The sequence below is a fragment of the Vombatus ursinus genome, unplaced genomic scaffold, assembly GCF_900497805.2.
Source record: "Vombatus ursinus unplaced genomic scaffold, bare-nosed wombat genome assembly UNPS02004080.1, whole genome shotgun sequence".
Lineage (NCBI taxonomy): Eukaryota > Metazoa > Chordata > Mammalia > Diprotodontia > Vombatidae > Vombatus > Vombatus ursinus.
In genome coordinates, this window is record NW_020943858.1 from 577,989 (window position 1) to 598,782 (window position 20,794).

General features: G+C 40.5%; 1 pseudogene; it reads left to right on the forward strand.

The window, feature by feature from the left end:
* Positions 1-20,407, forward strand: part of LOC114053345 — a 51,948-nt pseudogene extending 31,541 nt beyond the window's left edge.
* Positions 20,408-20,794: the final 387 nt, after the last annotated feature.

Sequence of the window (20,794 nt, forward strand, 5' to 3'; positions counted from 1 at the left end):
GGGAAATGGTGGTACTTTCAACAGTAATAAGGAAGTTTGGAAGGGAGGAATGTGGGCCTTGTTTTTTCAGTTGTTTTTCAGTTGTGTCCAACTCTTCATGTCCTGTGGTGCCTGGTAAAAATGGTAAAATAGGATGGGTGATGTCTTTTAACCTGTGCATAAATTGGATTTAAATGAGAGAGAGTTTCATGAAGTAGTCAGCCTCACTCTTTCTTTTAGAATCACCAGTGTTGGGGCAGCTAGGTGGTGCTGCAGTGCATAGAGCAGTGGTTCTGGAGTAAGGAGGACTTGAGTTCAAATGTGCCCTCAGGCACTTACTATGTGACCCTGAGCAAGTCACTTAACCTAATTGCCTAAAAAACAAACAAACCCAAACAGAATCATCAAAGTTCAGTGGCAAGATAAAAATCAAGATGATTGGCAGTGGCTCAGAATGCAGTGGATGATCTTCTTGTCTTTGATTTGTAACGAAGTTCTAAGCCCTCCACAGTGCCTGCTTCCACTTCCTTCATTGTCTGTTACAATAAATTGTTCATATCTGCCTATTCAGTGGGGCAAGTTTCCACGTGCTTAGGGTGGACACCCCGCTAACTCACTGACGAGTTTAAGGCTCCTATTTTAGCCCCTTCTGCTGAAATGGTTTACTGGTGTGTGGCTGTTGCACATGCCACAGACTCTTGGAAATACAGGTGAAAGTTCCTCCCAATGTTTGCTAGAGGGCACATCCATGAAATTTTATTCAGTTTAGGTAAACAGAAGACAGTATTAGTGATAAGAAGGTCATGAGATGCACAAGTCTTTAGTAGTAAATGACCATCGCCCTTGCTGTTTCTGGCTCCATTCCTCCCAAGGACTTCCTGCCATGTCTGATAGTCTGAGCCTACTCTGGTGTTAAAGTCCCCCAGAATTGTAAGCTTGTCATCTTTTGGCATATTGATGATGAGGGTCTCCAGGTCTTCATAACATTTTTCTTTGACCTCATCAAGGTTTGTCATGGTGGGAGCATAGGCACTGATGATGGTGGCAATCTCATTGTCACGAGCCTGTCATTTACTCCTTTTGGTAAGCATACAAGCTTCTTGACTAGATTAGTTTTGATTGCAAAACCTACACCAGCTTCATGGCACTTGCCTTCACTGTGGTCACTCCAGAAAAAACATGTATCTAGCTCAACTTTGGAGCCACAGGTAAAAGCTGGATGAGAGGGGGACAGGACTGAACAAGACCCTTGGCAAGTCTCAATCTTCTCATCTGTAAAATCAGAATAATAATACTCCAGTAAATGTTTTATAAATCTTTAAGGCCTAGAGATAGGATCTGTGGTTTCCTTGGTATAGGGAACTCTTTGGTAAGGAAACTCTTTCTGCCAATCCAAGTCAGTGCCTTTTCTGCAAAGGAGTTTTAGAAAGTTGTCATAGTGCATTTAGAAGTTAAGTACCTTTTTTTTTTAGGCAATTGGGGTTAAATGACTTGTCCAGGGTCACATAGCTAGTAAGTGTCAAGTGTTTAGTCTGAGGCTAGGTTTGAACTCAGGTCCTCCTGACTTCAGGGCTGGTGCTCTATACACTGTGCTACCTAGCTGCCCCAGAAGGTAAGTACTTTACTCAAGATCACACAGCTAGTATGAGCCAAAGACAATCCTTGGACCTAGGTCCTGCTGGCTTTAGTCTAAACTTCCTATCCACTATACCAAGATGCTTCTTCCCTCCTACTTCAAAGTTGGTTAAATTAATGATCTTGCCTCAGGCACTTATTAGCTGTACGATCCTGGGCAAGTTACTCAACCCTGTCTGCTCATTGCTGTAAGGTGGGCATAAAAATAGTACCTACTTCCCAAGGTTGTTGTAAGGTTCAAATGAGATATTTGCAAAGCACTTGGCACAGTGCCTTGCACATAGTAGATACTTAATAAATGTATTCTTCTTTCCTTCCTTAGTATCAAAAAATAGTTTAAACACTATCAAATGTGAACTATTATAATTCACAACTCTCCAATTCATTCATCACAAAAGAAAGAGAGGTAGCCTTCGATTTTGGAAAGGGATATATTCAAATGATAAAATATTTGACTCCTGGAATCAGGAGACATCAGTTCAAATTCCATCTTTGACACAACCAGCGTGACCTTGGACAAGTAGCTTCACCTTCCTCAACCTTGGTGTCCTCATCTGTTGGACAAGCTGGCTTTGATCCCTCCCCATCTCTAAAGCTATGATCTTCTCATTGCGTGGGATGGTGAGGAAGCTGAGAAGAATTGCTATGGCCTAGTTAACTCCTTTTGTATCACATAGAGTCCCTCAAGTGCTTCAGGATTCCTAAAAAATCAGACTATTTGACCAACTGCCCTTCTGGGATAGATTTTACATGCCACAATGTCATTCATCACTGGTAGTGCTGATCTAGGCGCTTTCTTAGGTATTGGGCTGTTGGCATTTCCCACTGCAGACCTGGAGGCTTTGTTCCCATATTGTACTGAAAACTCCATGATCCATCAATAGCTACTAATTTGTCCTATTTCCTCTAAAAGATCCAAATAGGCATTATATTCCCTATTTCTGTTCCTCTCTTGAAAGGTGTGGCACATTCATCTCCTACTTTTGCTCATAGTCAAGTCTTCTTAATTGAGAGTGAAGCTCATTCTTTCTTTTTTTTTTTTCTTTCTCATTTTGCCAACTGATCATTAAGCTTGTCCAGATGAATGAACCATATCTCCATTTGGCCATTTCACTGTTTTCAACAACCCTCAAGTCACAGGGTGACTGCTTTGTGGACTATCCATAGACTACATCCTTATCTTACTACAACCTCTTTGGATAGATCAGAAATGCTAACTCTTGACATGACTTCTCTTAACATGCCACGGGTCTTCTTTCTGGAGTTGTTTAGCATCAACATTAATGTCAACATAACAACTGCTGACTTAACAATGATTCCTGTTGCACATAGAAAAACATTTCTGTGCACCTTAGTTCAGATCATTCTCCTTTCCCTACAACAAATCACACAAGAAAATCAGTTTTGTTACTTTATAATTATTTTTTTGGACCATGCTGTGATTTCGAGGGGGAATGGAACTCCTGCTAGGGAAGCCTGCACTCACCACCAATGTGTATCAGCCACAGTTCTGAAACATAATGCCCCAGAGAGTGGCTGGGGATGCTGACAGACTAAGTGACTTAGCTAGCACCGCACACACAGCCAGCCTCTATCGAGGCCTAACTTAGACCCAGAACTTCCTAATTTCAAGCCCAGCTCTAGTTTCTATACTACATTGCCTCTCTTTATAATCATATCTTATAGAAAGATGAACTCATCTTAATTTTTATATACAGTATACATATACATGAATATATGTATATATACATTACATATTATATTACCTTTGTATATATATGTACATAGACGTGTATGTGTATATATACAATATGAATATAGGTATACATATATACATATGTATGTATTGTTCAGTTATTTCAGTTGTGTCCAACTCTTTGTGATCCCATTTTGGGATTTTCTTGGTAGAGTGGTTTCCCATTTCCTTCCCCAACTCATTTTACAGATGAGGAAACTGAGGCAAACAGGGTGAAAGGACTTGCCTAGAATCACCCAGGTAGTGAGTGTCTGAGGCCAGTTTTGAACTTGGGAAGACTCATCTTCCTGACTCCAGGTCTGCCTCTCTATTCACTGTGCCACCTAGGCTGCCCTGTGTATATTGTGTGTGTGTGTGTGTGTGTGTGTGTGTGTATGTGTGTGTGTGTGTATATTCATGTGTATGTATTTGGAAAAGGAGGTCACTTGGTAATGTTTATATAACAAGAATGAGAGGTAATAAATGGACAGCTGAGTACTGTACTGGAGCATATTTTAATGTGAAAAGACCAAAAGGAAGGCCTTTGGGTTGTTGGGAATATACTTTAGGATGATATACATTGAAAATAGTTGCACAGGATAAGAGACATGGAAGGATTGCTATCTGTACTAGTAAAGGAAGTAACGACATAAGTGAGATCATGAACCTATTATAATTTTGAAATATTGAAGTACATATATGTGTATATAATTTTTTTCCCCAAATGTAATTTCTTCAGGGTAGGGAAACCCTCCCTCCTCACCACTACCATTCATGGAAATCTTTTCCACTCATGAAGATCAGCAACTTGCCTTTAATTTACAATTTTGGAGTTGTATAAGGGCATAGAGAGGTTATGTGCCTTAACCATGGCCACAGAGCTAGTATTTTTCCTAGAACAGACTTGAAGCCAGATGTTCCTGATTTCAAAGGACAGTGCTCCGTCCTCTAGGCAACACTGCTTCTGGGACACATATGGATGTATCTCTGTAGATTTCAGTATAAGAGAAGGCATGGCATAGCAGCTAGAGAGCAATCTGGTAGAACACTCTGGTACAAGTCCTGCCTGTGACACACATTGGCTTTGTGATTCTAGACAAATCACAACATCTCGGTGGCTTCCCTGCCCTCCTCTCCTTCCCCCGACCTTGCAGGGAAGGTCCTGATCTACTTGGTAAGTGGGATTTCCTCCTACGGGAATTCTTTATAAAAACCAACGAAACCCCATGTTTAAGCTGTTTGCATGTTCGTATTATACAAGATACACAAATCAGACTTCATAAACATTGTATGTAAGCATTCACAGGTTGCTTTAAAAACCTTTTCAAAGAACTGATATTGATTGAATATAGACTGAAGCATGAAATTTTTCACTTTCTTTCATTCTTTTTCTTTTATTTGAGTCTTCTTGTACAAAATGACTAATATGGAAATGTTTTACATAATTGCACATGTGTAACCTATATGTGATTGCTTACCATCTCAGGGAGAGGGTAGGGGAGGGAGGGACAGAGTTTGGAATCTAAAACTTAAAAAAAAACAAAAACAAATGTTAAAATTGTTTTAACATGCAATTGGGGAAAAAATAAAATATATTAAAATAAAAAAACAAATGAATATTTTAATACTTCTTATGGATCCTGTAACTGTCTGGTAGATACATTTCACTGTGATCTTCAATCCATTTATGTTGAATTCCCTAATCTAAGAAAACTCCTGATATGGTTTTGGGTTTTTGTTTTGTTTTGTTTTCATAGTGGTTGATGTTTAGAAGACATATCGTCCTCTCAGAGTTTTACATGAAACTATCTGGATGACCAGGATGTAATTCTAGTGCTTTCTTTGGCCATTTAGCTCCCTAATATGGAGGAGTCACTGTTAAATAAAATTTAAAGGCAAAGATAGTAGGAAAAAATTTATCTAGTTGGTGTTTTGGAATTATTTTGGTCCTCTAGTTTTCCTCCACTGGGGTAGAATTATATCTAGCCTAGGCCTAAGAGAACACAGGTGAGGTATTTTCATATCCCTGTAGAATAAAATGGAATGTAAATTAGTTATAATGAGTCAGAGAATCATAAAATAGGCAAACACTTCTGACTCCCATAATCAGGTTTTCTTCCGTTTGAATTGTCTTAGGGAGATTCTGAAGATCACCTGGCAGGATAAGATACCAGACACTGAGGTCCTTGCTTGAACTAAACTGCCAAGCATTCACACTCTTCTGTAGGGAGTGCAAGTCTGATGGGCTGGCCACGTTGTTTGAATGCGAAACATATGCTTTCCAAAAAATCTATTTTATGGACAACTCACACAATGCAAGTGTTCACATGGTGGTCAGAATACATGATACAAAGGACCCTTTCAAAGTCTCTCTTAAAAACTTTGGAATTGATTGTGTGACATGGGAGACAGTGTCACAGGACCACCCAGCATGGAGTGCCTGCATCAGAGAAGGGGCTGTGCTCTATGAGCAAAGCAGAATTGAAGTCGCTTAAAAGAAACATGAGATGAGCAAATTTAGAGAATCCACCCCAAATGTTCACATGGACTATTTGTGCCCAACCTATAGTAGAGAACTCTGAGCTCGTATTGGTCTGATCAGCCACAGTCGGACCCACTGTAACTTGACTCTAACATAGTGATGCCATTTTGGTCCTCTTCAAAAAGGAAGGACAACAACCAACTTGGGCAAACATGATGGGAGGGACTGGAGGTGATCTCTTTCATCCCTAGAAGATTTTAGAGAGTTATATTATTTTTGAGGGACTTTTTGTTGTTTTGGAGAGGATACATCTTATGCCCCACTGCACAGCAGTTGTCTGCATGTGAGTACTCCTAGAAGCCTTTGTGGATGACAGATTTGTGAAAGGGGGACATAATTTACAATCATTAATATGAAGATATTATATCAGTTACCTAAAAAAGTACCCTACAAGCTTATATCCTTTCATTATTAAAAGAAAATGGCATCTATCTTAAATTAGTTATTGAAAATAAAGAATTTAGCGACAGAAATTAATCACTATCAGACCCCATTCATGGGCTCTGGATTACAGCACTCAGCAAAGCATTTGTTTGGAAATGGAAATTGTTATTATGGTCACCCTAATAGAAATAGACAATCAAACAAATCTTAATTTAAAGCATTTCATGTGGTTTTAAGTCATAATGGCATCAAGCTTTAAAGTACAAAAAGCAACTTCATACAGAAATGGAGCATTCCCAGCATGTCTGTATTGCGCTCTAAACCAGATGTCCATGGGAAAAAGGATTTTGACTTTGAGGGCCCCGACTGGAGTGTTGAAAACATATAGTTCTGTTTTTGTGAAATGCTCCCTGAATTGCCTTTTCTTAGATTTTGCTAAATGCTATCTTTTCTGGAAGGACTTATAAAGAGCTTATTTACAAGGCTTTACTTGTTGCTACTTTAAAAAATAGTATCTTTTGTTTTGCCACATTGTGCTAAAATGTTGTTTATTTGAGTGTTCCTTTTGTAACTTATCTTTTACTAAATTCCTGGTGTAGGCAGTGAATCATCTACGTCCACGTTTCTGGTCAGTCAAAGTAAGGTTGTTAGGAGAAACCAGCCCTGGAACAGACAAACTGTCTCAGAAGGGTGGAAGAAGGTGAGGTCAGATTACTAAGCAATAGTCAGCCAAAGAAACAGGAAATCTTGGTGGCATAAAATAGGCAGGATGCAGAGGTGTTTGAAGCAGCCAGAAAGAGCCAGATTGGAGGGAATGCAGTAGAGCTGAGATGAGGGGCTGGGCACCTTTGATGGCTATACGATATGCTGTGCTACTCACACACACACACACGCTGCTTAGCAAAGGCAGGGTTATTGCAGTATCTTTGAGAGAAACCCTGTGAACCTTTACCTGAGAGGGAGAATTTGTTCCCCTTTCCACAACCATAGGAAGAGCCAATAGAGAATTTTCTCCCCAAGAAGATTTCTGGAACTGATCTGCAGGAACATATCAGCACCAACAGATAGAATGATGGCCTTAGAGTCAGGACGACCTGCATTCAAATCCTGCCACAAATGTGAACCTGGGCTCAGGATTTACCTTCTCAGCCACAGTTTCCTCATCTGTAAAATGAAGATCATAATAGCACTTACCTTAGAAGGCTGTTGTTAGAATCAAATGAGACAATATATGAAAAATGATCTGAAACCCTTAAAGTACTCTATATAAATGTTAGCTATTATTATTATTATTGGTGTTGTTGTTGTTAGCATTAGCATTAGCAGTAGCGTTAGTAGTAGTAGTAATAGTGATAATAGTAGTAATTAGAATATATGATATCAAATCAATAACACAAGGGAATTGACTAAATGAATTCAGGACTAAATTCTCTTAGGCCAGAGTCTAGACTCTATGCAAACTCTAATGAAATAGATTATTGCTGTTCAGTCCTTTGAGTCATGTCTGACTCTTTGAGGTTTTCTTAGCAAAGATACTGGAGTGGTTTGCCATTTTCTTCTCCAGCTTATTTTACAGATGAGGAAACTGAGGCAAACAGGGTTAAGTGACTTGCTCAGGGTCACACAGCTAGATTTAAACTCAGATTTTTTAGACTCCAGAACCTGCATTTTTTTAACATGGTTATACACATTTTATTTTTAAATAATATTTTATTTTTCTCCAATTACATGTAAAGACAATTTTTTTACATTGATTAAAAATTTTTTTTGAATTTCAAATTTTCTCTCCTTCCCTCACCTCTTCCCTCCCTGAGATAGTAATTTGATATAGGTTATACTTGCAGAACCTGCGTTCTAGCCACTGCACCACCTAGCTGCCCCAGAAACAGAACCAGAATATTAATACATGTAATACATTAATATATAATTATTAATACATGTACTTCCCAGACCTCTGTGTGTGTGTATATATGCACATACTCACTTGTATGAAGCTTATGATCTAGTAAGAAAGATAGGACACATCACAAGCAATGATAATAAAAATAAAAATAAGGTAAGTATATAAACAATAGTCAAATTTTTTTGAAAGGTCTGTGATGGAGGGTCAGGAAGAGAAATTTGAACTAGTCTTGAATGATGTGTAGATGTCAACGGTGGAGATTAAAGACATTTCAAGCATGGGAAACGTCATGAGTTTTTAGCAAGCATGGAAGGAGAAAAGCTGGAGAGATCATTGTGGAACACTCAGAAGCCCAGAGTACATGAAGGAGAATGGTGTAAGATAAGGATGCAAAAGTACATTGTTCAATTGGCATCAGAGACCTATTTGACAGTTTGGGGCCAGTGAATGGACACGTTCAGATCTATACATGAGGAAACTCCACTAGCTGGCAATGGTGGAACTTAGTACCTACTGTGTTATATCTATTGAGACCTACAGATTTTTATATCTCAAAGACTATAGGAAGATCACCTAGGAATTATTATTATAATAGATAAATGCATTAGGTTCCTAAAAATGTCACTTCTTCTCTTTATTATTATTATTATTGTTATTATACTGTTCAGGAGTGGTTCCATCCAAAGACCAGGGAGGGGAGAATGATTGAATATGTTGTCCTAGTTCTTCGTGCTAATATTTAGTACACATTGTGAATCACTATGCTGACCTAACATGGAGGAGTATGTAAACATTAATTAAATGTGTCAAATACATTAGTGAGATTTAGTAGTAAAAAGAAAATTCTGTATGTGGTAGACACCAGCTATACATACAGTGTATTTTCCTGGTTGCTATATGATCCTAGAAACAGAATGTTCTTCATCAACTTCAGCTTAATTTTCCTCATTACTGTGTGGGCTTTACCATCTGTCCTCCTGGCGTTCAAAAGGGACAGAGTTGTTTTTTGTTTTTGTTTTTGTCTTAAATAGGTTTTGGGACTGGCCAGTGTCACTAGGCAGCCAACCTTCCCAGATGGGGACCAGTTTGTCCAAGTGAATTGCAGCTGTGCTCCATTGTTGGCCTGGAGCCCTTGTTTAGAATTGACAGTGGGCTGCTAACATGAAAGAAGAGTCTTCTGCCAAAATGGCAAACTCTGTTTTTACCAAAAACAACATAAAACAACACAGTGAAACCAAAAAACCATTAGTTTGTGTAGAAATGTGTGTGTTCTTAATGTGTGTGTGTCAGACTGTGTGTGTGTGTGTGTTTGTGTTTGTGATGGAGCCCTTTGGCAGCCTAGTGAAGTCTATAGACAATTTCTCAGAATGATGTTTTTCAATAATTGAAACAAATGTTAAATTTCAGTTAGAAGTCATTGAAGATAAAGATAGCATATTTTCCCACCCAAGTTCACAGGCCTCCCCACCCCCAAAATCTATCCATGGACCCCAGTTTAAGAACCTCTGCTTTAGAATTGCTAACTACTCTATCAAGACAGGGTTGGAGTGATGGTGGCACATTGGATTGTATACTTTTAACATAGAGGAGGAAACACAGGGAACCAATATGTCTTATTTCTAGGACTTCAGTACCCACCACCAGCTATCTCTGGAACTTGAAGCAAGATGAAAAAAACAAATTAAATTTTCATTTCATTCCATTGAATATATCATAAAATATGTTCACTTCTATCATTCTTTATCAAAGCAAAACTGAGAAATTATCTCCTATTGGTAGATTTTTATCTCTACCATCTTCTTTGTGAAAGAGTCTCATTTGAAAGTGACTTAAGACCATGCAATATAAGGATTAGTTGAAGGAACTAGGGCTGTCACCAGCAACACCAATTCTCGAAGAAGAGAACATGCATATGGTGGCCAGAGTCATGTCCTAGATGCTGCCATCCTGGGGGTGTGGTTCCTCCCACCAGAGAATGGGCTTAGTGTCTTTCCCCCAAACCTGTTCCTATGTCCAACTTTACTTTCTCTGTTGACTAGTTTACTAGTTATGTTAACTGATTAGTTTAACCACTAGTTATCTAGGCTTCCCATCATTTTAAAATTTTGAATTCTTCTGCTTTCAACTTTTATATCCAGTTACGGTCTCCTCAGTTTTACTTGCACAGTATCTCTTACAACACTTCCTCTACTATTCAACTTGACCATGTACCATTTTTATCACCTGACAATTATTACAAAACCTCCTAATTGTTTTGTTGCTTTTTGGGCCTCTCTTTTCCTCCCTTTCCAAGCACCCCTGACTCATTCAATTCTTTTATAGTATTGCCAGCCTTGAGTTCCATTTGTGCAGATCTAATTATTCTATGAGGGCAGCAGAGTGGTACAGTGGATAGAGTGCTGGGCCTAAAGTCAGGAAAACTCATCTTCTGGCCTCAGCCACTTACTAGCTGTGCAACTCCGGGCAAGTCACTTAACTCTGTTTGCCTTACTTTCTCATCTGTAAAATGAGCTGGAGAAGGAAATGGCAGACCACTCCAGTATCTTTGCCAAGAAAACTCCAAAAAAGATCACAAAGAGTCGGACACCGCTGAGGTGTTAGACTAACTACCAAACTGAAGGTCTACAGACCATTGTGCTGACCTCATTGTTGTATGCCTGTGAAACCTGGGCAGTAATACCAGCACCATGCCAGGAAACTGAAATGCTTATATTTGAATTGTCTTAGGGAGATTCTGAAGATCACCTGGCAGGATAAGATACCAGACACTGAGCTCCTTGCTTCAACTAAACTGCCAAGCATTCACACTCTGCTTCAGAGAGTACAACTTTGATGGGCTGGCCACATTGTTTCAATGCCAAATGTACACTTGCCAAAAAGACTATTTTATGGAGAACTCATGTAGGGCAAGTGTTCACATGGTGGTCAGTAGAAGCGATACAAGGACGTTCTCAAGGTCTCTCTTAAGAACTTTGGAATTGACACTGGCACAGGACCGCTCAGCATGGCGTGCCCACATCAGAGAAGGTGCTGTGCTCCATGAGCAAAACAGAATTGAAGCATCTCAAAGGAAACACAGGATGATCAAATTTAGAGAATCCACCCCAAATGTTCACGTGGACTATTTGTGTCTGACTCGTACTAGAGAATTCTGAGCTCTTACTGGTCTGATCAGCCACAGTCAGACCCACTGTAACTTGACTCTAGCATAGCAATGTCATTTTGGCCCTCTTTGAGAATGAAGGACAACAACCAACCAACCAGTTCTATACAACACATGTGTGTGAAATTGACATGTAATCTTCCCCTCCCCAGGCCCCCAGATAGCTCATCATCTTACAGCTGAAATGTAAGTTATTCATTGGTTCTACCAGATGTTATTTAATGTAATAATTTGTGGAGCAGATGATAACATTTAACACTTAGAGTAATGTTTAGATGTTCTATCACATCCAAGTGCATTTGGACTCATTACCAAATCATCACTAGAAGGCAGGAAGTTTCAGTCATTTATAGAAGTTGTTATGCCTGGCAGAGTAGTAACCCAACACATGAATGAGCAAACTGGAATGTGCAAAGCTCCCTCTCCTCTGATATCTTCTGCCAGCTTTTCCTCAGCCTGTTTTCCTGACATTTTAAATCATATACCCAAACTTATTGAATTGAATTTCAAAAGAAAGTCTTGATTTTTCTCATGGAGATGGATTTTTCCCCTCCTGTTTTCAAATCACGTATGAAACAATTTAATCATGTAACAATCCATGTCTACTGATTATGCACTGATTGCTTTTGATGTGGAGGATGCACTTTTGTGTCCTACCCATTGGATGCTTGGTGGTTTAAGTCCATGTGGGTTATCGCTCCTCACTTTGTCCAGAATGGCACAGTTTCAGGTCTATACCCCAAGGATTCTTTAGGAATATTCTCCTAAAGCTTAACATAGTTCTTTGTCTTAAACCTGTCTATTCAGTGCCTGATTTTTTTGCTGTATTTTTGCCAACATACTTTATTTATTTTTCTTCTCGTAGGAACAGTTTATTTTTTTGAGAAATCATGCAAAAGGTATATTGTTGTTGCATTTACGTATTTAAAATGGGTATCAAGAGTAGGCAGATCTGGAGTTTCGCTTCCAGGAACCAAGATGGCAGAGTAAAAAGGTAGTCACTCTCACCCTCCCTTATTAACCTCTGAAAGCTCAGAAAATATCACCCCAAGACAAACCCTGGAACAGCTGAACCAGCAGAAAGACAGGGTGCAGCAGTCAGGTAGCCCAGGTAGCTTGAAGAATTAATGGGAAAGGCCCCTCTTGCACTGGGGGAAGGGAAGCAGTACAGAACAGGAGGCATCCTAGCAAGCTAGTGGAAAGCCCCACCTCAGCATACCAAGGGGAGATCCTGAACCCCAGGTGGTGGAGCAGGCAAACACAGGCAGGGGAACCAGTGGAAACCCGCTCGGAAAAATCACCATGTGCCTCAGTGTTCTACAGCAGTCAAGTCTCCTAGTACCTCAGCAAAACTCTGGAAAGCACAACTCCAAGGGGGAAAGCAAGCCCCAGGCAGAGAAACATCCTGCAGCAGCAAAACATCCATCTGAAAGGAGCTGAAGAAAGCAAAAGGAAAGAAACGCCCGAGTGAGCAGGCAACCTCCAAGGGCTAGACTACCCAATCCTTCCCCTAGAGTTCCAGTGTTGCTGATTCCAGCCCAACACCAGGTAAGCTGCCAGAACCCTACAGCCTCCAACTGCCAGCATTGGAGGCCCCAGCACACAAAGTCAGTGACCAGGCTCTGGCCTCCCAGCACAAGAAGCTTGGGTCAGTGCCCCCTGATCCCCAGCAGGAGAGCTCAATCTCTTTAAAAGCCAGGAAATAAGCAAAGGCCATGAGCAAAAAGAAATGTACTGTAGATTCTTATTATGGCAATAGTGAAGATCAAGGTAGAAATTCTGAGGAGGACAACATTGTCAACAAACCCACATCTGGAACCTCGAAAGGGAATATGAACTGGTCTGAAGCCCAAAAAGCCTTCTTGGAAGAGCTCAAGAAGGATTTTAAAAGTCAAATAAGAAAGGAAGAAGAAAAATGGGGAAAAGAAATGAGAGGTAACAAGAGAGAGTCAATAGCTTGGAAAAGGAAGGACAAAAATTAACTGTAGAAAACAAGAGTAGGCAAATCTTTAAGGAAGTTGGGCAGTCATTTCTTGTTGCTTCTCCTTCTTCACTACTCTATTACTCACTTTTCTAATCTGATTTTTGTTCTTGTCCTTCTTTTAAAACATCTCTCAACAATTTCCCAATAACAGGATCTCAACAATTCCTTAGTCAGCCAGGTTTGTGACGTTGGCATCATCTTCAATCCTTCCCTTTCCCCTACCCTCATAGTGATCATCCCTGTCCATGCCATTCTTTCCGCTCACATAGCTCCCATGCTGGTTCAGGCCCTACTGCTTTGATTGTTGGTATCCCTTTCCTCTTCAGTCCGTCCTCCATTCATTTCTCAATAATCTTAAAGCCCAGTTTCTAATCCTGACTGCCCCTTGCTCAGCAAGCTTCACTAGCTTCCCAGGCTTCTAGAATAAATGACAAATTTTGCTGATTGGCATGTTGAGGCTCTATCCTTTATTTCTAGACCAATTTCGTATTCCTAATTGCTCTTTTTCACCTCTGTCTCTTTCCATGCACAGCCCTTTTCAAAATACATACATTTGAATAGAGGGGTGATGATACATGTAGATACATTCTGACACATTCAAACCAGATACAAAATAACCTTATGAAGAAAGGACATAGGAGCTAGGGAAAGCAGGAAAGGCCTCATGCAGAGGATAGTGTTTGAACTATGTCTTTTTTTGTTTGTTTTGTTTTGTTTTTGTTTTTGTTTTTTTTTTTGCCAGGCAATGGGGTTAAGTGACTTGCCCCGGGTCACACAGCTAGTAGGTATCAAGTGCCTGAGTCTGGATTTGAACTTAGGTCCTCCTGACTCCAGGGCCGGTGCTCTGTCCACTGCAGCGCCACCTAGCTGGCCCTGAGCTATGTCTTTAAGGAGGAGAAGGATTTTATGAGGTAGAGGAGTGGGGAAACATTCCAGGAATTGGGGGTGTGCCTGTACAATGCATGGAGATGGGAGATAGAGTGTCCTCAGTGGGGAAGAGAGAGAAGGCCAGTTAAACTGTATCACAAAGGATGGGAAGTGAAACAATGGCCACTGCGGCTATAAGGATAGATTGGAGACATATTGTGAATGGCTTTAAAAACTAAAGAGAGGAATCTATCCTGGAGACAACAGGTAGCCATTGGAGTTTATTTAGTAGATGAGCAACATGGTCAGATCTTCACTTAAGGAAAATCACTTTTCAACTGTGTAGTGGAGAGAAGGCAACTCTGTGGAGGGAAATATGGTAAGATTTGGCAAGTGACTGTATATATATGGTAAGAGGAATTGAGGATAATGTTGAGAGAACCTGGTGCTGTTTATAGAAATGAGGAAGAGGGTTGGCTTTGGGGGGAAAGGTCTGTTTTGGGTGCATCACTTTTATGATGACTCTTGGACAAGACATGTTGAAAAGTCCAAGAAGCAGTTGATGATGTGAGACTGGTGCTCGTAGAGAGACTGTGGCTGGAGGAACCATTTTCATGGACATTATAATTAAACTCGTGATAGCTGATAAGGTCACCATAACAGAGAATGTAGAGACAAGAGAAGAACGTTCAGGACAGAACCTTAGTGAACACCTACAGTTAGGGAACCTAATACAGATGATGAACCAGAAAAGAATGAGAAGGAGTAGTCAGCCAGGAAAACCAGAAAAGAGTTGTGTCACCCAAACTCAGAGAGGAGAGAACATTTAGGGAAGAGGGAAGAGGGAGGGGTCAGTAGTGTCAAATAGGTCATAGAGGTCCAAAAGGAGAACTGAGAAAAGATCATGCCATTTGGCAATTAAGAGATCATCTATAACTTCATCTTGAGCAGTTCAATTAAGTGATAAGGCAGGAAAGGTGATTCTCAAGGGTTGAGGAGTATGTGTGGGTAAAGGAAATGAAAACAATGAGCTTTGAAGAAGGAAAAAAAAATGGTGATTTGAAAGAGATGATAGAGAAGAAGGCAGAAACAATACTCATGAAGCCAGAGTATAGTGGAAAGAACATTGGAATTGGGGTTAAGGACCTGGGTTCAAATCACAGCTTTACAATTTTCTACACAAGAGATTCTAAGGGAATCACTTAGCCTCTCTGGAATTCTGTTTCCTTATCTGAAAAATGAGGGGCCTGGAGAAGATGACCTCCAAGTTCCCATGTAGATTTAAATTTATGATCCTATTATCTATGATTCATCCTATGAGCTATCAATACACCATCACAAGGCATATATTTAGTAAAGTCAACTAGAGATCTTTGAGAGATCTTAACACAGGGTAGTAAATATGACCATGGGGCTTTCACCTAGATCTTGTGGGTGGAAGAGAAACTCCGTACTTGGCACATTGGATGCAGGTCTGTCAGAGACAAACTTATTAATTATCTAAATTCATGCATCAGGGAAGGAATATTGAACCTGGGGTTCAATCCTGGTTCATATGCATAAGAGTCTCCTCATTGGCAGAAAGAATGACTGCTCCATGCTCCATGCTTTAGTGAAGGGCAGAGTCAGGGAGGGCTTAGGAGAAGAGATTGTTTGTCCTTCTGGATGTAAGAGAGGCCCCTGGAGGATGAGAAAGGCCTTAACATGTGCCTGAGTTCCAACTTGTGACTAGAGTCTTAATGCAGTTTTCCCTTGAGTGAGATGAGGGGTCTCTCTCTCTCTCTCTCTGCCCCCCTCCCCCCTTTTCTTCCCCCTCCCATTCACTCTGAATTGTCTGGTATATTATACCCTGTCTTACTTCTCCAATTTCTGCTTGTTATTGGCTTGGTTAAATGGGTTTATTTGCTATTTACTATAAATAAAGAAATGCATAAATGACTGCATAAAGGAATGAAAGATGCTAACTAAAAGTAATGAATAAATAAATACATCCTTGTATTTCGGCTTAGAGAGGAAAAGATGATATGGTCTGCTTTTATTTTTTTAAGGGAAAAAGAAAAACAACAGTTTAATTAAACCAGCCAAGACATTGATTGGATCTAACAGGGTACGTGCTATCTCATAACTGTATACCCCCACCTCTGAAATAAAGGGAGGGATGTGCATTTTCTCAACTCTTCTCCAGGTTGAAATTTAGTCACTATAACTACACAGTACTCAGTTTCAGTTTTTTGTTCTTCCCATGTACCTTGTTGTAGTCATTAAATCTATTGCTTTCCTGGTTCTGCTTACTGCTGCTCATCAAATTAAATTTATAGAGTTTGCATATGCTTATGGAGACACTGCTGTAGCAACACCTGGCACAGAGCTGGGCATGCATTCTGGCTCTGTGGGGATGGACCATGGGCTCTGCATCATTGCTGAAGGACTTTTGTGCTTTGGCAGCGATGCACTGATCCATTAGTCCCTGTGACTGAAGAGCTGTGTCAAAGATGACTGGTGACAGAACAAGAAAGAACTGTCTCCTCAGCAGGCTTTAAGAGCTGTAGAAAAGGTTCTCCCTTCTCTATTTTTTTCCTTCTTTTTAACATGTGTTTTTAAAACTTTGGGTTAAAAATTTTCTCCTTTCTTCCCTCCCCACCCATCCTCATTGAAAAGGCAAGCATCTCGATACAGGTTATAGATGTGTAGTCATGCAAAACACTTCCATAGTAGTCCTGTTGTGAAAAACTAAGTATATTTCCCTTCAACCTATCCTGCCCCCATTTATTCTATTATCTTTTTTGACCCTGTCCTTCCTCAGAAGTGTTTGCTTTTGATTATGCCCTCCCCCAATCTGCCCTCCCCTCTATCGACCCCCTGCTCTCTTGTCCCCTTCTCCCCTTAGGTTCCTGTAGGGTAAGATAGATTTCCATACCCCATTGTGTGTGTTATTCCTTCCTTAAGGCAAATCCTATGAGAATAAGATTCACTCATTCCCTCTCACCTTCCCCCATTTCCCCTCCACTGTAAAAGCCTTTTCTTGTCTGTTTCATGTGAGATATTTTACCTCCCTCTACTTCTCCCTTTCTCCTTCTCCCAGTATAATCCTCTCTCACCCCTTAATTTTATTTTCCAGATATCACTCCTTCATCTTCCACTCACCCTGTGCCCTCTATCTATCTATACATACATTTAATTTTTTTTTCCCTCCCACTACCCTAATACTGACAAAGGACTCATGAGTTACAAATATCTTTCCCTGCAGGCATGCAAACAGTTCAACCTTAATAAGTCTCTTATTATTTCTCTTTCTTGTTTACCTCTTCCAAGTTTCACTTGAGTCTTGTATTTGAAGGTCAAATTTTCTATTCAGCTCTGGTCTTTTCCACAGGAATGCTTGAAAGTCCTCTATTTCATTGAATGACCATTTTTTACCCTGAAGGATTATACTCAGTTTTGCTGGGTAGGTGATTCTAGGTTGTAGTCCTATCTCCTTTGCCCTCTGGAATATCATACTCCATGCTCTCTGGACCCTTAATGTAGAAGCTGCTAAATCTTGTGTTATCCTGATTGTGTTTCCACAATACTTGAATTGTTTCCTTCTGGCTGCTTGTAATATTTTCTCCTTGACCTGGGGATTCTGGAATTTGGCTACAATATTCCTAGGAGTTTTCCTTTGGTGATCTCTTTTAGGAGGTGATTGGTGGATTCTTTCAATTTCTATTTTGCCCTCTGGTTCTGAAATATCAGGGCAGTTTTCCTTGATCATTTCTTGAAAGATTATTTCTAGGCTCTTTTTTTGATCATGGCTTTCAGATAGTCCAATAATTTTTAAGTTCTCTCTCCTGGATCTGTTTTCCAGTTCAGTTGTTTTTCCAATGAGGTATTTCACATTCTCTTCTATTTTTTCATTCCTTTTGATTAGTGTTACAGTGCCTTGATTTCTCAAATTGTCTCTACCTTCCAATTTCTCCATTCTAATTTTTAAGGAAGTATTTTCTTCAGTAAGCTTTTGGAATTCCTTTTCCATTTCGTCAATTTTGCTTTTTAGGGCATTCTTCTCCTCATTGGCTTTTTGGACCTCTTTTGCCATTTGGGTTAGGCTATTTTTTAAGGTGTTATTTTCTTCAATTTTTTTTGGTTCTCCTTTAGCATCACTCTCAGTTTTTCCTTTACTTCTCTTACTTGCTTCTCAAAATCCCTTTTGAGCTCTTCCAAGGCCTGGAGTGATTCATATTTTTCTTGGAGGCTTTGGATGTAGGAGCTTTCGCTTTGTTGTCTTCTTCTGGTTGTGTGTTTTGATCTTCTTTGTCACCAAAGTAAGATAATATAGTCTGACTCTTTTTGCGCTGCTTGCTCATGATCTCGGCCAATTACTTGAGTTATAGACTCTTTGTTAAGGTAGGGGTCTGTTTCCAGTGTGGAGAATGTACTGTCCCAAGCTTCAGGGGTTTTGTGCAGCTGTTTTCAGAGATACTTCTAGGGACCTGTAAGTTTTCAGTTCTTCCAAGGTGGTATGATCAAGGGCAAGGTGTTTACTCCTTTCCTGGCCTGTGCTCTGGTCTATGAGTGCTCTTTTCTGTCTTGGAACTGTGAGGAGGGTTTCCTCTCCACAGCTACTATGAGCTCTACCATGCTAGGGCTCCTCCTTGCCGCAGGACCACCCCTCAGAACTATGACCCAGATCCAAGCACAGGCAAAGCAAGAGAATCCTGCCTCAGCACAGACAAAGAGATCCCTGCAATCCCCCTCTGATCAGCCACTGGATTACCCCTCAGTCTGTGGGCTGGAAGCTCAGGAGGCAGCTGGGGCCCAAGCTCGGGATTTGTGACTGAGACCTAGCTTCTCTCTCACCAAAGTCACAGACTTTTCCCACTGACCTTCTAAGTTGTCTTTGGTGTTTGTGGGTTGAGAAGTCTGGAAACTGTCACAGCTGCCCACGATTCAGTCCTCTGAGGCCTGCTCCAGGGTCACTGTGGTCTGCGTGCCCACGCTGCACTGTGCTTCTCTCCCAGCCCAGCGCGATATACCTTTCCGATCAACCATCCAAGCTGTCTTTGGCTGGAAATTTGTTTCGCTCTGTCTTTTTGTGGGTTCTGCTGCTTTAGAATTTGTTTAGAGCCATTTTTTATAGGTGTGTGGAGTTTGGGGGAGAACTCAAGCAAGTCACTGCTTTTACTCTGCCATCTTGGCTCCACCCCGCTCTGGTATGCTTTTTGAAGTCCCTCTAACTCAAGCTGTTTTCTAATGACAGTTTACAGAGTTCAAGAACGAGAAGCAAAATTCCACAGTAAAGATTAAACAATGACATAAAGTGTAGGGTACAATTTTTGATGCATCAAACAGAACAATGCTAACTTTATCAGTGTGACCTATAAAATCACTTCCCTAAAGCCATTCACTGCAGTCAAGGGTGGAGAGTAAGAGGTATTGCTCTGAATTGGATGAATCAAAGGGGCTGCTGCCCTTGTCTGCTCCCCACCTTCATTCTATCTTCAGGGAGATCAGAGGTCCTCCTAGACCTCTTGCTTAGTTTCCATTTAGAAGTTGGGTAGGAGCAGCAGCAGCAGCAGCAGCAGCAGATCAAGGCAAAAGGCCTCCTGGCCAGCTCCCTCTAACAACGCCCCACTTTCCCCAGGATTCCCAGACATGAACGCCTTTGGGAGAAGTCTCCTCTGGAAGCTAGATGGCTTCATAGAAACCTGTAGCTGCTCCCCTGTGCATCCCCAACAGGTATTTTGCAATGCAGATGTAGTGATCAGAGCCAAAGCTGTCAGTGGGAAAGAAGTGGACTCTGGACATGATATTTATGGAAATCCCATCAAAAGGATCAAACAGAGAAAGATATTTAAAGGACCTGATAAGGCTATCAGTTTATTTTTACTACTCCATCCTCAGCAGTATGTAGAGTCTCATTGGGCACTGCAGGGAAATGAAAATATCTAATTGCAGAAAGTCAGAAGGAAACACAAAATGTCTGTTACTCTCTGTGACTTCATGGAGCTCTGGGATACCCTGAGTACTATGCAGAAAAAGAACCAGATCAGATTTCTCAATGCCCCATTATCCCATGTTATATATCTTCACCAGATGAGTGCCTGTGAATGGACTGGGTCACAGAGAAGACCATTTACAGGCATCAGGCCAAGTATTTTGCCTGTAGCAAGAGGAGTGATGACCCCTGTGCAGGGTACCCACCCAAGCAGGAGTTTATTGATATTGAGGACTCATAACTGGACTAGAAGAACCCTAACAGCCAATGGAAAAGAGTTTAGACAGGTGCGACTCTGACATTACTTCCAAGAAACAACATGAAAATATAACTATCCAATTGTGTCAAAATTAGGTGTGATTTTTATTTTCCTTTTTTTTTTCAAACATGATACTACATCTCCAGGGAAAGGGAGAAGTAGGGCACAGAGTTCCCATCCTATCTAGACTCAGGCTAAGTGCTGTATTTTTTTTTAACTTTAAAAAAAAAATAATTTATTTATTTTTAGTTTTCAGCATCCACTTCCATAAGCTTTTGAGTTTTAAATTTTCTTCACCTCCTCCTCCTCCCTCACCAAGTCGGCATGCAATCTGATATAAGCTCTACTTATACATTTATATTAAGCATA